Below are 12,306 nucleotides of genomic sequence, written 5' to 3'. Positions count from 1 at the left end.
CTTGGGGATCCTGTGGCCTTTGGCACCCGCACCACTTATTTCAGCCCTTCAACTACTCCACATCATAAGGGCCCAAATAAATACACTGTATGTCACCAAAGAACAAGTGTCATCCCGTATGCTTCTCAGGCCCTGATGTACTGACAAGGAATATCATAGCAAAACATGCAAGAGTACAATGTTTTCATCTTTTTAATGTGTTTCCAACACATTAAAAATATGGGGGCACTCACAAAGCTCCACATTTCTTTCTGCCTTCTCTTGAGGTATCAGCAGATCATGCTACACTGGAGCCTCATTCCTGAACAGCAGAAGCGGGAAGCTGGGTGGTAGCTGTGCCCTTTTTCTCCACTCTATGCCCAAGTTCACTGGTTTACTTTCTGTTGGGTCCCTGTCTTGTTAGCATTTGAGTTTGCTATCCCTGTATTAGGTACTGATTATCTTAAATTTTTAAATTATCAGATTCTTTTGGGAACTGAGTATACTGAAGATAATATCAGTTTTTCCTCATTTATGATATCAAGTGACAATGGTGGTATTTTAGACTTTTCTATATTATAAATATAATTAATTACATATAAACACATACATATATATACATATATACGTATTTTAGAAACTGTCTCCTCAATCTCCCTAATAGATTAAAATTCCTATACTATGGTTCACATGCCTTGAAATATAGGGGTTATGATTCCTGGCATGACTAAGTTTAAGGTCAGATATCAGCACAGAAGTTATAAAGAGAAGTAGATATAGCAAAAATAAATATTGCTGAGTTGGATGAGGTATTTAACAAACCATTTTAGGAAAACACGTTTCTAAAATTCTTATGAAATTAGAAAAATAACATTGTGTACTGATTTTTAAAAATAAAGCTGGGCACTGTGGCTCACGTCTGTAATCCCAGCAGTTTGGGCAGCTGAGGCAGGTGGAACACCTGAGGTCAGGAGTTCAAGATCATCCTGGCCAAAATGGTGAAACCTTGTCTCTACTAAAAACACAAAAATTAGCCAGCCATGGTGGCACAGGCCTGTAGTCCCAGCTACTCAGGAGGCTGAGGCAGGAGAATCACTTTAACCTTCTGGGAGGTGGAGGTTGCAGTAAGCTGAAATCAAGCTATTGCTTTCCAGCCTGGGCGCAACAGAGCAAGACTCCTTCTCAAAAACAAACAAACAAACAAACTTCAGGTACTACATATTGAAATATGGATAAAGGCTAGCATAATGCCTTTCTTCTTGACTACCATCATCTACATTCTAAAGAAAAATTTCCATCTTCATATCTATTATTAAATTTCAGCATTCAAGCAAAGACCAAAAGAGGTAAATCACACCACAGAAAAACGAACACAACAGTCTCCAGACAAGCGTATCAAGAGTTGAAGAGTTCAGCAGCTACTGCTACCAGAAGAGTTTAGAGGAGTCATCTCCTTTGACCTGCAACCTTTGTCAAAGGGTTTTAATTAAGAGAAAAGCAAAATCTGAACACAGAAGTCAAAAGACACTTAAAAAGTCACACTGACTTTATCTGTGCATCAGTCATCACTTCAAGTCCAAACAGGCACGCCTTTCTTAGCAAACAGCTTTCTTGATTAGCAATCAGATTCTGGAGGCTTCCATGGCCACCTCCAGCCCTGCAGTCTGAAAAGCAAATACAATTCAGTCCAAAGCTCCTTTGAAAGCAAACAAACTGAGCATAAAGGTACACCTTCAAACACCCTTCAGCAAGATCAGATTCTTTGTCCTTCAAATTACATTTGGGAAATATGTTTTTCCTTTCTATTTTTCAACTCCATGTTTTAATTAATAAGCTTTCATGAGAACATTTGCTAGCTATATGCTTAACCACTCTTCCCACAAAAATTGCTTACTTCCTCTGAACTCCCAGAGGACAAGAAAAATTGATGAATAAACATTAGGAAAAAATTGCAATGTTTAAAAAAAAAACATTTAGTAGGGTTTTATAAAACACATTAAAACTAAAGCAAAATAGTACATAATCACACTGCCTAGCCAGCCCCTGATTTTTTTTAAAGGAAAGAAAAATAAATGAATATAGTTAGAAAATTCAAATTATACAGAAAAGAAAGAAAAAGAAAAGTTTTCCAGTTTATTAACAGTGGTACTGTACATCCTTTTTAGGGAAAAAATGCATGCACCAGCATATATACCTTTTTTTAAAAAAATTATACAAAAAAGAATGGTAATCACATGATTCTACAAAACATTTTTTCATTTTATATATATATGTATATGTGTGTGTATATATATCTTATAAATCTTTCCAAAGAAGCATACATACAGAACTACTTCATTCTTTACAAACATGCTACAATATAATATATAAATATCTTGGCACAGTTTTAAGTGAACATATTTATGACATTGCTGGTGATTTTAAGTTCTGAAAGACATCACCAAATTGCTTGTGTGTGTCTATTTCAGAAGCTAATTTAATCTCAAACCGAAGTTCCTTTTTTGCATGTGTTGTAAGTTATCACAACTGACCCTGCTATGCCTCAAACTGCATCTCAGAACTGCTAGACAATCCACCCCTAGCAGAACAAGTCAAGCTCTTCTAGACAACACATACTCCGTGAATCAAACCAGAAATGTCTATAAAAAGCTGTAGGTTGGCAATCACAGCTTTGGAAAGGGTTCTGTATAGCTTAACCTTTCCATTTGTTAGTTTCTATACTTTGTGTCTAAGAGGCAGACACAGCGGCCGGAAAAGGCAGAAAGGGATTAACATCTACTAGGTACTTAACTAAGCATACTGTCAGTTGAGATTACTAGGAAAGCAACAGATTGACCAGACTCTCAAACCATCATAGAGGTAAACACCATGGTCCCTCTCTCCCCACTGAAAAATTCTAGGAAGATCCAAACAAGGAGTGCAGAGTAATGGGGAGGGGAAGCCAGGAATGTCCAAGGCTTATCTTCTTCCTTCCTTCTCTAAGCAGCTGCTTAAGAGTATCTGATTCCCCCAGCCACCAAAATACCTCTGAGTAATTCATAGCAAGTTGATGGAGTGGATGGCTGGGCCACATACCTAGCTATAAAACCCAGAACACACTTTCCTTTTTTCTAAAGAATCTTGCTCTGTCACCCAAGCTGAAATACAGTGGCTCCATCATTGCTCACTATAATCTTGACCTCCTGGGCTCAAGCGGTCCTCCACTTCAGCCTCTTGAGTGGCTATGTTTATAGATACGTGCCATTATACCCGGCTAATTTTTTTTTATTATTTTATTTTTTGTAAAGATAGGTTGTCCCTATGTTGTCCAGACTGGTATGGAACTCCTGGCCTCAAGTGATCCCCCTGCCTCAGCCCCACAAAGGGCTGGGATTACAGGTGTGAGCCACCTTGCCCAGCCAGGACAAACTTTTTAAACATGCCCTGCATTTCTCTTTCTACCTCTAAGGGTCTAATGAGATGTTTTCTCAGGCAAAAATGCTTGAAAATCCACAAAATGCCACTTTTCCAAATTAACCTACATTCAAATTAACCACTGTCTCCTTGAAAATGTCACAGCATTCTATTCATATATTATGTTTAGGATTTTATTATCTTATTACTTATAATAATAATAAAAATATATAAAGAGAGATATATATAGAGAGAGTTTGCTCTGTGTGAACCACTTCATGGGCAGTGCTTTGATTTATACAACTATATCAAGGAGTTTCTGAACATCTGGATTCAAATTTAAATTAGTGGATGTAAGACTTGAACAAAAATCGATCTCTCTAATCCTGAGCTTCTCTAAAACTGGGTAACACCGTCTCTCTCAAAGGACTGTTGTGAGGATGAAATGAAGTCTGCCCCATCCCCTGGCTCCACCCCTACAAGATACTGACAAAGTGCTTAGTACTTAGCAAACCGCACAAGCAACCTCTCTCACTTGGAATTTTAACTGATTTGCACTGAAGTAACACAAATTCAACATTCCTTATCACTCATATGTTAATGTCTGCTCAAGACTAGTGGTCATTTTCAATCCTATCTTAGAATGATTCTATTTTAGAATAATCAAGGATCTAAAGTCATTGTTGGAACTCCAGACTTTTTACTTCTAAGAGAATTCATTCCTGAAGTTACTAATTACTGTCTTACTTTTTATAGACTCTGTGACACTTTAACCAGACATGAGAAAAAAGCCACAGCAGTAACAAATTAACTATATCCTTGAGCCCTCAAAAAAAAATCACCCTTATGAGACCAAGCACAGCATAGTTATTATGATTCTAAAACCTGTCCTCAAAGGGCCTCAGATGCATGATGATTACACTGAAAACTATTTTCTTTCATCCTTACAGAGAGTACACTAGCACACTGCAAAGAAAGATTTTTTTAATGCAAGCCAGACCAATGCTGATACTTGGTTTTTTATAAATTGTTAGCTGCTTTTACATAGACACTATCCAAACCAGTAGACCATTTTGGTTTATGAATGAAACCAAGGATCAATGCTTATTTGAGTAGATAATAATCAATTTGGAAATTTCAGAAACTTTGAATAGTTATCATGTCATTCGTATAGATCTCATTTGAACAATATAATCAAATTAAATATTTTATGCATCACAAATTAGTATGAAACTGAGAAAGTACTGTTTGTCCTTGTATCAGTAACTACATTAAAATAAATAACTGTAGGTCACTCACACATGGTATCTTTGAAAGCTTTTAAAGGAAACCCATACTTCATAGATAATTTAACATAAAAAAAGATAAGTATTAAAAGATATATTGTTCCAAACTCCGTTAATGTATTTATCATAAACATCCTCATTATAGATGTATACTAAATTGTGGTTGTACTAAAGAAGCAAGTTCCAGGCATTCTTTTCTTTTTGAGACAGGATCTGGGTCTTGCTATGTTGCCCAGGCTGTTCTCAAGCTCCTGGGCTCAAGCAATTCTCTTACCTCAGCCTGCTGAATAGCTGGGACTACAGATACATGCCACCACACCCAGTCCCCAGACACTCTCTTCATTCTGGTGTTGACTCGGTGAATGTGACTAGGTTGATCTGATTTTGCTTCATCTGCAACAAATGATCATAAACAGGCCAAAGCCTTCACGAATGTAATTGTACCACAACTCAAACTTCAGTGGTTCAGTCATTCTGAATCCCAACTTCAGTTGGCAAAAGGCTTATACTCAAAATAAACAATGGTTAAGAGGTTACCCTCACCCAGCCATATTTTGATTCAGTTCCCAAAAGAAAACAAGAACAAGAAGATCATATCTACACTCCTCATGGAGTCATTCTGTGAATAGGTCACAAAGATGTTAAAAGGGGCAACAGAGAGAAAGAAAAGATTTAAAGAAGTAACTGGGTTAAAAGTTTCATAACACCTATTTCCAGAGACCTAGAGTTATAAATGAAAGCTTGCCTATGGCTTTGCCTTTAAATGAACAATAAAAAGAATAATTCCATGATGCTCTATAGATATGTTTTTAGGAAATAATATTATCAGCCAAAGGACTTCCCAGGAAAGTAAAAGGGCCAGGTAACACACGTCAGTTGCCATTGAGCTGGTCTACCCAGGTTGAAATGAGAAGATTACAAGGAAAGCAGGAAGCAGATAAGCCATCCTGAGAACTGAGCCCTCTGGGAACCAGGAGGCCTGGCTTGACCTACTAATGGCACTGCAGAAAACAGGTTCAAAATCGAATAGCGTGACTGTAATCTCCAATTAAAGCCCAGCAGCAATAGTCAGCTCAGCTATATGCCAGAGAAGGGAAACATCTCTGCATTTCGCCAAGACTACATTTAGATTTTTTTCACATTAAAAATAAGTCATGTCCCAAACAAAATTATGATTTTATAAGAAAACAAGACAAATAGTCAACTAGATTCCAAACATCACAATAAAGCACTGACTTTTAAAAAATTTCCTTTTCAATGTTTATGTATTCATAACACAGTTATAACTAAATAAAATACACAAATTTGCAATCTTCACATTTCTAATATAATTATTTTAATGTCTTCAAAGTTAGCTATTGAAAATCATACTAATACAAGAATAAAAACAGAATAGGTAAATATAAAAATACAGCCAGCATTTTATATATACTATGACAAATGTCCAACTTTCATATATCACATAGAACTATACTATGTTACCATACCCACACAAGACATTTTAATTCATAGGTTTTCTATTTAGTAAAATAATAGTTTTGTGAAATAAGACCCAATTCATGTCACCATTAATGAAAATACTTGAAATAATATGCCAGCCTTGTAAATCCTTTATTTAGTGGTTACTGGCAATGATTAAGACAGAGATAATGAAAAACTTAATCTGTTTTATTAAAATGCAGAACAGGCATAAAAATGATTACCACTTTTATGAAAAACAAAGCACTACTTAAAGTCACATATAGAGTAATCTGGAAAATGCATCTTGATTGATTCCACATTGTCATCTACCATATTAGATTTCTATAATTATCCCAAAGAGAAATCACCAAATACTAGTACTTTTAACAGAGTGACTCATAAAGAATGGAGAGGAAAAGTAGCAAAGGTACAACAGCATTTTTTAAATGGAGACATTGCATCTTAAGTCCAATTCTTAAACTAACTTTTTTATAGAAAAATTGCATTGCAAAAACCTAAGTACAGTGTGGTACTAGCATAAGGATAGATGGTAAACCGAAAGAACAGAATTGAGTACAGAAAGAAAGCCCTTACATTTCTGGTCAACTGATTTGCTACAAAAAAGGTCAGGTCAGTGGGTAAAGATTAGTCTTTTCTGCAAATGGTGCTGGTACCTATATGCAAAAAAATAAATAAATAAAAAATAAATAAACCAAATAAAAGAAACATAGACCCAAACCTCACACCATACACAAAAATTGACCCCAAATAAATTAAAGATCAAAATGCAAAGGGTAAAACAACAAAGTTCTAGAAAGAGGCTGGGCATGCGGAGGCAAGCAGATCACAAGGTCAGGAGATCAAGATCATCCTGGCTAACATGGTAAAACCTATCTCTACTAAAAATACAAAAAATTAGCCGGGCATGGTGGCAGGTGCCTGTACTCCCAGCTACTTGGGAGGCTGAGGCAGGAGAATCACTTGAATCAAGGAGGCGGAGGTTGTTGTGACCCTAGATCATGCCACTGTACTCCAGCCTGGTGATGGAGTAAGACTCCATCTCAAAAAAAAAAAAAAGTTTTAGAAAGAAACGGAGAAACTTTTCAAGAGCTTTGATTCACTAACGAGTTTTTAGAAACATCAAAATCATGAGCTTTGAAAAAAAAATAATAAACTGAACTTTGTTACAAATAAAACTTCTGAGCACCAAACAGCACCATAAAGAAAATAAGTTTATAAACACACAGTTTCCCATATTGATGCAATTTATCAATAATTAAAATTTACAGTATTTCACTGTTGGAGGGAAAGACACCATTAAACAACTAGAGCCTAGAAGAAAATATGTGGAAATCATATATCCAATAAAGGGCTTATATCCAACTATATACAAAGAGAGACAGCCCAATATAAAAATGGGCAAATCTACAAAGAACTTAAACAGATTTACAAGAAAAAAATAAACAACCCCATCAAAAAGTGGGCAAAGGATACGAACAGATACTTCTTGAAAGAAGACATTTATACAGCTAACAAACATACGAAGAAAAGCTCATTATCACTGGTCATTAGAGAGATGCAAATCAAACCCACACTGAGATACCATCTCACACCAGTTAGAATGGAGATCATTAAAAAGTCAGAAAACAACAGATGCTAGAGAGGATGTGGAGAAATAGGAATGCTTTTACATGGTTGGTGGGAGTATAAATTAGTTCAACCATTGTGGAAGACAATGTGGCAATACCTCAAGGATCTAGAACTAGGAATACCATTTGACCCAGCAATCCCATTACTGGGTATATAGCCAAAGGATTATAAATCATTCTACTATAAAGATACATGCACACGTATGTTTATCGCCACACTGTTCACAATAACAAAGACTTGGAACCAATCCAAATGTACATCAATGATAGACTGGATAAAGAAAATGTGGCACATATACACTATGGAATACTATAAGGCCATAAAAAAGGATGAGTTCATGTCATTTGCAGAGACAGGGATGAAGCTGGAAACCATCATTCTCAGCAAACTAATACAAGAACAGAAAACCAAATACTGCATGTTCTCACTCCTAATTGGGAGTTGAATAATAGGAACACATGGATACAGTGGGGGGAATATCACACACTGGGGCCCGTCATGGGTGGACGGCTAGGGGAGAGGTAGCATTAGGAGAAATACCTAATGTAGATGATGGGTTGATGGGTGCAGCAAACCACCATGGTATGTGTATACTTAAGTAACAAACCTGCACATTCTGCATATGTACTCCAGAACTTAAATTAATAATCATAAAAAAAGTGATTATCTGTCCAGAGAAGATATAGGAGTGACTAAGAAGCTCAATGACTGAATGAACAAGTCAACTATGAGAAGACAAACTTCATGTTTATCATCTTTTGTTCTTATCAAAAAGCTACGTGACAGAAACTGTAAAGCATGTAACTTTGTATTTCTCACATCACAGTCAAGTTTTCAAATCACTGCAAAAATAAACAATACAACATACAGGTTGGATAAGAAATAAAACTGTATCTTCAGATGATATAATCTGGTATATAGAAAATACTAGGAAAGTCATACACATAAAAAACTATCAGTGCTGATAAACGGGTTCAACATGGTTACAGGAAACAAGACCATTCTACAGAAACCAATTGCATTTCTATACATGAGCTACAAATACTTTGAAGATAATTACTTTCTTGATTTATAAAGGCATCAAAAAGTAAAAAAATACTTAGGAATAAATTTAACATGGAAGTATTAGACTTGTACCCTAAAAGCAATACAACACTGTTGAAAGAAATTAAAGAAGACTGAAGGAAAAGAAAACATATCCCATGTTCATGTATCAAAGCTCTTAATAATGACCTGGAAAGTCAACACAACCCCTGTCGAAAGGCTGATTCAACATTCAAAAATCAATTAATATCATCCATCCTATGAATAAGCTAAAGAAGAAAATCATGATCATATGAATAGTTGCAGAAAAAGCACCTGACAAAATGCAACACTCTTTCATAATAGAAACTCTTAGCAAACTAGAAATAAGAGGGGAAATTTGTCAACTTGATAAAGAACATTTACAAAAAACCTAGAACTAACATCACATGTAATGGTGTGAAACTCAAATGAGTTAAAAACTTATCCACATAAAAACCTGCATATGAATGTTTCCAACAGTATTATTCACAACTGCCAAAACTTGGAAGCAACCAAGATATCCTTCCATAGGTGAATAGATAAACTGTGGGACAACCATATAATGGAATATTATTTAGTGCTTTAAAAAAAAGTGAACTATCAATTCATGAAAAGACACAGAGGAATCTTGAATGCACATTGGTAAGTGAAAAGGCCAATCTAAAAAGTCTACCTATTGTGTAATTCTAACTACACAGCATTGTGGAAAAAGCAAAACTATGAGGACAGTAAAAAAGATGAGCAGTTGTGACAGAATATTGTTTGCTAGGAAAAAAAGAAAAAAAAAAAAAAAAAAAAGATGAGCAGTGGCCAGAGGTTCAGAAAGAAGAAATGAACAGCTAGAACATGGGATTTTTTTTTTCTATACAGTCTCACTGTGTCCCCAGGCTGGACTGCAGTGGCACGATTTCAGTTCACTGCAACCTCCACCTCCTGGGTTCAAGCAGTTCTCCTGCCTCAGCCTCCTGAGTAGCTGGGATTACAGGCACAGACCACCATGCCCAGCTAATTTTTGTATTTTTAGTAGAGATAGGGTTTTACCATATTGGTCAGGCTGGTCTCATCTCTTGCCTTGGCCTTCCAAAGTGTTGGGATTATAGGTATGAGCTACTGCAATGGAAATATAAGTTACATATTTATGAAAGCTCATAGAACATATAAGACAAAGAGTGAACCTAATATAAACTATAGATTTTAATAATGATAATATATCAATATTGGCTCATCAATTATAATAAATACACCACACTAGTGCAAGATATTAATAATTTAGAAAACTGGCAGTGGGAGTTATATGGAAACTCTACTTTCTGCACAAATTTTCTGTAACATAAATTTCTCCAAAACAAAGTGTAATTACAAAATTAATAATGAAAACTCTACCATTAAAAAGAGGAAATAAGTCTTTAAATTCATTTAATTCTCCATAGAACAGAAAACTGACTGAGGTTCTGGTGAGAACAGCAGCTGTTACTTTGTCATGTTAAAATTAACTCCAGACGGCTTTCTGATAACCTCTCATTTGGCTAGGCCTTAAAGAATTGTATTCAGAGTAAATAAACAAGATTCTACTACTACCAACCACTGAAATTATCTTCCTTATCTGCAATTTACTTAACTATAGTCTCTGGAAAGCTTTCTCTTCCGTTAGACTCAAAAAGCAAGTAATTGAATTAAATTTTTTTTTAAATGTTCCTAAAGACTTAATCCTTTTTCTCCCTTGTTAAATAATAGCCCACTCTGCTAGTCTACCACCCAACAGAATTCCTAATTCCATCTCTGTTCCCATAAAACTTTGTTCTTACCTCTAGAGATACATTGTCACACTGCTTATCAGTCATGTGAATACTTATCTAGCCTATCCCCTACACCAGAAGTCCCTGGTGCCGGTCCACAGTCTGTTAGGAGCCAGGCTGCACAGCAGGAGCTGAGCAGTGGGCTAGTGAGCAAAGTTTCATTTGTATTTACAGCCGCTCCCCATCACTCACATTACCTCCTGAGCTCCCACTCCCAACAAATGAGTGGCAGCATTAGATTTTCATACGAGCACAGACCCTAGCATGAACTGCACATATTAGGTATCTAGGTTGCACACTTCCTATAAGAATCTAATGCCTCATGATCCATCAGTGTTTCCCATCATCCCCTCATGGGACCACCTAGTTGCAAGAAAACAAGCTCAGGGCTCCCCCGATTCTACATTATAGTAAGATATATCTATCTATATATATAGATATATATATAGTATATAGTAAGATATATATATCTATATATATAATAATACAAAATTATTTCATTATAGAAAACAATGTAGTAATAGTAATAGAAATAAATGTAATGTGCTTGAATCATCCTGAAACCATCTCCCCACACCCCATGGGCCATTTGGAAAAATTGTCTTCCACAAAATTAGTCCCCCATGCCAAAGAAAGTTGCAGACTGCTGCCCCACACCATGAGTCCCTAAAGGCAGGGACTACGTCACAGTCATTTTACACTAAGACCTCACTCCTACAAGGCATCACCAATTAGGATATTTTGGATATAAGAGAAAGACACCTAACTCAGATTCACTAGCTAAGCAGCCAGGAAAGGGAAACAGGAGATGCTGGGTTTAGGCACTGCTGAATTGTAGGACAAAAATGTGTGTGTGCGTATGTGTGTGTCCCTTCACTTCCCGTGTGTGTGTGTCCCTTCGCTTCCCGTGTGTGTGTGTCCCTTCACTTCCCATGTGTGTGTGTGTGTCCCTTCACTTCTCTTCCTCCCAACTGCTTTTCCTCCATCTCCCCACTTTGATTTCTCCTGTGTTGTCATTCTCAGTAAGGTTTTCCCTAAGTCACAGTAAAAACTGCCACTAGCAGCTCCAGCTTAACAAATTCCCAAAAGGCAAAACCTCTTCAATAGTTGCAATGAGAGTACTAGGGCCCCTCCATAGACAGCTGTGACCCTCACTGGCTGTATTAGTCCATTTTCACACTGCTGATAAAGATATACCTGAGACTGGGCATTTTACAAAAGAAAGAGGTTCGATGGGCTTACAGTTCTATGTGGCTGGGGCAGCCTCACAGTCATGGTGGAAGGCAAGGAGGAGCTAGTCAGGTCTTGCATGGATGGCAGCAGGCAAAAAAAGAGAGAACTTGTGCAGGGAAACTCCCATTTTTAAAACCATCAGATCTCATGAGACTTATTCCCTATCACAAGAACAGCGCAGGAAAAATCCACCCCCATAATTCAATCACTTCCCACCGGGCTCCTCCCATGACATGTGGGAATTGTGGGAGTTATAATTCAAGATGAGATTTGGGTGGTGACACAGCCAAACCATATCACTGGCCATGCTTATGCTACATGCCCACAACTGAGTCAGCAGGGTCACCTCCTCTAACTACACAGGGTGAAGATGAGGCAAGGGCAATTGCCTGGGGAAAATCTGAATGATTTATTAAAAGATGGAGGAAGGATGTGGGGCGGAC

The 12,306-nt window shown here is 36.8% G+C and overlaps 1 protein-coding gene across 43 annotated transcripts in view; it reads right to left on the bottom strand.

The window, feature by feature from the left end:
* Positions 1 to 12,306, bottom strand: part of APBB2 (amyloid beta precursor protein binding family B member 2) — a 476,200-nt gene that overhangs the window by 334,122 nt on the left and 129,772 nt on the right. For 3 of the 43 annotated variants that reach the window (XM_078367305.1, XM_078367303.1, XM_078367297.1), the window contains one exon: positions 4,933 to 5,051. The exons of the other annotated variants lie outside the window; for them this stretch is intronic. The gene's annotated coding sequence lies outside the window, so the exon portion shown is untranslated. The remainder of the gene's footprint in view (positions 1 to 4,932; positions 5,052 to 12,306) is intronic. 43 annotated transcript variants of the gene reach the window in all.

Source organism: Callithrix jacchus, chromosome 3 (genome assembly GCF_049354715.1).
Source record: "Callithrix jacchus isolate 240 chromosome 3, calJac240_pri, whole genome shotgun sequence".
NCBI lineage: Eukaryota > Metazoa > Chordata > Mammalia > Primates > Cebidae > Callithrix > Callithrix jacchus.
The sequence above is the reverse complement of the archived record's forward strand: the minus strand, read 5'-3'. Positions and strand labels throughout refer to the sequence as shown.